A 6000-nucleotide genomic window follows, 5' to 3' on the forward strand; every position below is an offset into this window, starting at 1 on the left:
CAGCGGCCCTGGCTCCGCGGCATGCAGGATCTTCCAGGACCAGGGCAGGAACCCGCGTCCCCTGCATCAGCAGGCGGACTCTCAACCACTGTGCCACCAGGGAAGCCCCACATGCACACTTTTAATAGGCATTCCCTTTAAGCTGGCAATCTCATGTCTAAAAAGTTCTCTTAGACAAATCATCATCATGCATAAATATATGACACAGTGTTTTTGTCCAAAGTGTTTTTATAGAATCAGTCAATCAAAGTAAATTCCAATAATGCAATGCTATATCCTTTAAATACAGTGATGCTGACCTGTAATCAATTTCCATTGGAATGTGTCCATAATGTATTGTTGAGTATATAACCAATTATAGACTGTCCATTCTGTCCACAGATGATATAAGTCTGCCTGTGTACATATACATACCCATATTGCTTAAATTCATTTCACTTTAGGTCAACATCACTTATTGCTTTGTTGGGGTTTTATGTGGTTTTTTAATTAAAATCACTGTACAGTTCATGTTTTAAAATTTTAAGGAAATATATATTTTACAGTCAGAAGTCACCATATGTATTACACAGATTGTTATTATGTATATGTAAGTATATAACATTTTGAATAGCCACTTTCATATATCTCCATTTGTTCAAATTTATGAAACTATTGCCATATCTGGAGTCATTTTTTAGAAGTGAGGGTCTAAATTTAATTTTACCTTATTTTTAATTTTCCTCATGACATAGATTTCTATCATGTTTTATACTGTTTATAATAAAAATATATACATTTCTTAAATATAAATGCATCTGTGTAGATAATTTTTAAAGTTCCTGTACTTTTGTCTTTTTTACTGTACAGTGAAGATAATGATTTAATTCTTGTTTGGGGGAATATGTCTTAATATATATTTGAATTACTCTTTCCCTCTTTTGTTTTCTAAATATTTTGTACATTAAAAAAAACCTTTTTCTTTGGAAATGACATCAGATTTTCAAAAAAATTACCAGAATAAGAATTGCACAAATGGGACTTCCCTGGTGGCGCAGTGGTTAAGAATCCATCTGCCAATGCAGGGGACACAAGTTCAAGCCCTGGTCCAGGAAAATTCCCACATGCCACGGAGCAACTAAGCCCGTGGACCACAACTACTGAGCCCGTGCTCTAGAGCCCATGAGCCACAACTACTGAGCCTGCGTGCCACAACTACTGAACGCCTGTGCACCTAGAGCCTGTGCTCCACAACAAGAGAACTCACCGCAGTGAGACACCCATGCACTGCAACGAAGAGTAGCCCCCGCTCACTGCAACTAGAGAAAGCCTGCATGCAGCAACGAAGATCCAACACAGCCCAAAATAAATAAATATATATATAAATTTATTTTAAAAAATAATTGCACAAATAACACCCGTATATCCTTTACTCAGATATACCTGTTGTTAAGATTTTTGCCCCTTTGTTTTATTTAACTTTTCTCTTTCTATATAAATACATATATATTTTTTCTGAACCAGTTAAAATTAGTTGCATACATCATGGCCTCTTATGACTAAATAATTTAGTGTGCATTTATAATAAGGATTTTCTCTTATGTAACCACAGTACAGTTGTCAATTTCAATTAATTTAAGCAATAGTGTTTTATCTACTCTATTGTTTGTAACCTAGTTTTATTAATTGACCCAAATGTTCTTTATAGCATTTTCCCCTTCAGTGCAGTGTCAACTCGAGGAGCAGGTATTGTTACACTCTTTAGTCTTCTTTAATTTGGAAATTTGGTCACTCTTTCCTGGCATTTAAGGAAATTGACATTGTTGAAGAATTCTTTTGAATAGAATATTTCTTATTTTTCTGATGTTTCTTCATTATTAGATTCAAATTCTGCATTCCCAGTTGGAAATACTACATAAGTAATATTGGGTATTTTAGGCATCACATCCAGTGGCACAATATCTCCATCTGCCCCTTCTGGGTGATACTAATTTTTGGTCACCCTCTACAATATGGCTACTTCCCCCTGACCCTTACAATTAATAAGCAATTGGTGGGATGTCTCTTTAAGGCCATGCAAATATTCTGGTTCTTGTAAAATTTTCCCCTCGATTTAGCATACATTGGTTATTTTTCCCTGACTCAATATTACTGTAATGGTTTCAAAAGGCTGATTTTCCATCTCCATGGGCTCCTTCCATATTTGCCATTCAGCACTATAGATTCTACTATAAGCAAGAGTCCTTTTTCTCATTCATTCATTCACTCATTCATTTTCCTTTTAAAAAAATTTTTATTTCGTTTGCGTCGCGTCTTAGTTGTGGCATGCAGGATCTTTACTTGTGGCATGCGTGTGGGATCTAGTTCCTGGACCAGGGATCGAACCTGGGCCCCCTGCATTGGGAGCACAGAGTCATAGCCACTGGACCACCAGGGAAGTCCATCATTTTCAGTATGGACTTACTTGTTCCTATATTTTCAGTGGTATATAAATAACTTCTGTAGTTATTTTGATGCTCAAATTGTCTCAATTTTGGCCAGTGGGAACCTTTTCGAGCAGGCTTTGATGTTCTTGTGACATGCCTGCCTCAGTCTTTTCTTTTTATTAAGCTCTTTGCTTTCTAGTATAACGAGGCATTCTAGACTCATCTTGTATTTTCCTTGCCCCAGCCTTGGAATCAGTCATTTCTCTGAGGAGCTCTTGTTCCTTTATTAGAGAATGATTTTAGAGACCAAGATCGGGAGGCTAGGGATGCTCATTGCCACTGGGGGAATCTGCTTCTAGCCCCTTTCAGTGGACAGAGCTAGGAAACATACACATGTACATACAAACACATATACATATATACACATATACATGCACACACATATGAACACATACACATGTTTGTGTGTGTGTGTGTGTGTGTGTGTGTGTATATATATATATATATATATATAATAAATCATGAGTCCAAACTGATACCTCAAATTCCAGTCCATCCACACAAGGTTCTTTGTTGTCTTTTCCTATTCCATATTTGTATGTCCCATCTTACACAATGGGAATCTTAGCTACTAAAAATGTGAACACATTTTTCTCATTTGCTCCGTTCCATAATAATCTGAAATATATTTAGCAACTCTTTGTGTATGTGTAGCACTAAACCTACTAAGAAGAGTTCAGGATTTGTTTTTAGATCTACCCTTCCCAACCCCAGCTCAATCTCACCCCAAACTAAGGGTGATACTGTCAGAGATACTGCGTTAATTGAATTAAGTTACTTGAATTATTTTTCCCCAATTAGTATGTTTATGATAGTCTTTTGACATAAAGTCAGATTCATATGGTTCAATGTGCTTTCAGTTGTAGTTTTTTTCTCCTTCCTTTCCTTGTATATTTAATTTTATTTTGTGAACATGAACATGAAGTACTTTGTTGCCAAAAGTCAAAATTATATAAAACGAATCCTCAGAGAAGTGCCATTTCCCTCCCATATCTCTTCTACCCTATTCCCCACCACCCCTTGTAGGTAACCAGCTTCATTGTTTTCTAGTTTATTCTTTCTGAATCTCTTTTTTATGAAGATAGTAAAATATGTATCATTTTAATTTCTCCCTTTTGTGCACAAATGGTAGCATATTTTATATGTTATTTTGAACTTTGATGTTTTTTCATTTAATATTTCTTGGAAATTACTTCATGTCATTATAGTGCTTTTCCTCATTTTTTTTCCAGCTGGTTAGTGCTCTGTTGTATGTTCAGTCAGTTTTCCTATGCTTGGACATTTAGGTCATTTCTAATATTTTGCAAGTATATAAAATACTGTAATGAACAACCTTGAACAAGGTATTTTTGTACTGTGAAGATATATCTTTAGTTGTCTTCTTAGAAGTGGTGTTGCTGGGTCAAAGGGTAAATGCATATGTAGTTTTGTTAGACTATACCATATTCTTCTCCCTAAAGATTTTATCACTTTGCATTTGTATCAGCAAAGTATAAGACTGCCTGTTTCCTCATAGCTTTACCAATAGAATGTGTTAAACTTTTGAAATTTTAGAAATCTGATGGGTAAGAAATGGTATCTCATTGTAGTTTTAGTTTGTAGAATATGAGTGAAGTTGAACATATTTTCTTATGTTTAAGGGCCATAATTATATCTCATTTTATGAACTGTCTGTTCGTGTCTTTGCCCATTTTTCTATATGGATTTTTGGTATTTTTCTCAATTTTTAAATGCTCTATACATGTTAGGTATATCGTACCTTTACTTGGATTAATATATTCACTCAATTTGTCATTTTTCTCTCGACTTGGTTTATGGTGGGGTTTTTTTCTTTTCTTTTTTGCCTCCCAAACTGTGTTTTATAAATGTATGTAGTCAAATTCATAGTCATTTTTTCATTGCATGTGTATTTTGAACCATAGTTAAAAAGCCTTTTGCTACACACAGGTTATTGAGGAATTCACTTGTTTCTAGTACTTGTACAATTTCACTTCTCACCTTAAGCCTACTTGGAGTTTATTTATGTATGGTGTGAATAATGAATCTAATTGTATCTTTTTTTCCAAACAGCTGTCCATTTCTTTAAAACGACTTTAGATTTCACCTTTATCTATATGTCATTGGGTCTATTTGGGGGCTTTCTTTTTTATTCTAATGGTCCATCAGTTTCTTCATGCACCAGTACCACAGTATTTTAATTATAGAGGCTTGGACAGATGTTTTAATATCTAGGAGGGCTATTTTCTCATCCTTTCCTTGGCTATTTTTTGTGTTTATTTGGCTATTCTTACATGTTTATTTTTCCATATGAAATTTGTTATTTGTAGATTTTTTTAAATGATGGCCATTCTGACTGGTGTGAGGTGGTACCTCATTGTAGTTTTGATTTGCATTTCTCTAATATTTAGCGATGTTGAGCTCTTTTCATGTGCCTATTGGCCATCTGTATGTCCTCTTTGGAGAAATGTCTATTTGGGTCTTCTGCCCATTTTTCGATTGAGTTATTTGTTTGTTTTGTTGTCGAGTTGCATGAGCTATATGTATTTTTTGGAAATTAAGTCCTTGTCAGTCACGTTTTTTGCAAATATTTTCTCCCAGTCTGTAGGTTGTCTTTTTGTTTTGTTTATGGTTTCCTTTACTGTACAGAAGCTTTTAAGTTTGGTTAGGTCCCATTTGTTCATTTTTGCTTTTATTTCATTGCCTTGGGAGACTGACCTAAGAAAACAGTGGTACAGTTTATATCAGAGAGTGTTTTGCCTGTGTTTTCTTCTAGGAGTTTTATGGTGTCATGTCTTATATTTAAGTCTTTAAGTTTATTTTTGTGTGTGGTGTGAGGGTGTGTTCTAACTTCATTGATTTACATCTGGCTGTCAACTTGCCTAGCACCACTTGTTGAAGAGACTATCTTTTTTCCATTGTATATTCTTGCCTCCTTTGTTGAAGATAAATTGACTGTAAGTGTGTGGGTTTATTTCTGGGCTCTCTATTCTGTTCTACTGATCCATATGTCTGTTTTTGTGCCAATACCATGCTGTTTTGGTCATTGTAGCTTTGTAGTATTGTCTGAAGTCTGAGAGGGTTATGTCTCTTGCTCTGTATCAATTTATATTAACCATAAACAATGTGTAAAAGTTATAGTTGCTCCACATTTGATATTACCAGTTTTTTAAATTTTACCCATTCTGGTGGATGTGTAACACCTTGTGGTTTTGTCTTTCTCTCATTATTGATATTGAGTATGTGAGTGCTTATTGACCATTCACACATCTTCCTTTGTGAAGTGTTACTTCAAGTCTTTTGCACATTTTTATTCAGCTGTTTGATTTTTTTAATTATAGGAGTTTATTATATATTTTGGTTATAAGTTCTTTGTAAGAAATGTGTATTGTGAATACTTTCTCCTATTCCATATAATTATTTCCTTAATGATGTCATTTAATAAACAAAAGTTTTTAATCTAACGAAGTCTAATATGTCACATTTTTCCTTTACAGTTATGGCTTTCTCAGTCCTTGCCTAACTCCAGCTCATGAAG

This window comes from Mesoplodon bidens (assembly GCF_964165515.1).
Source record: "Mesoplodon bidens genome assembly, chromosome: 18".
Lineage (NCBI taxonomy): Eukaryota > Metazoa > Chordata > Mammalia > Artiodactyla > Ziphiidae > Mesoplodon > Mesoplodon bidens.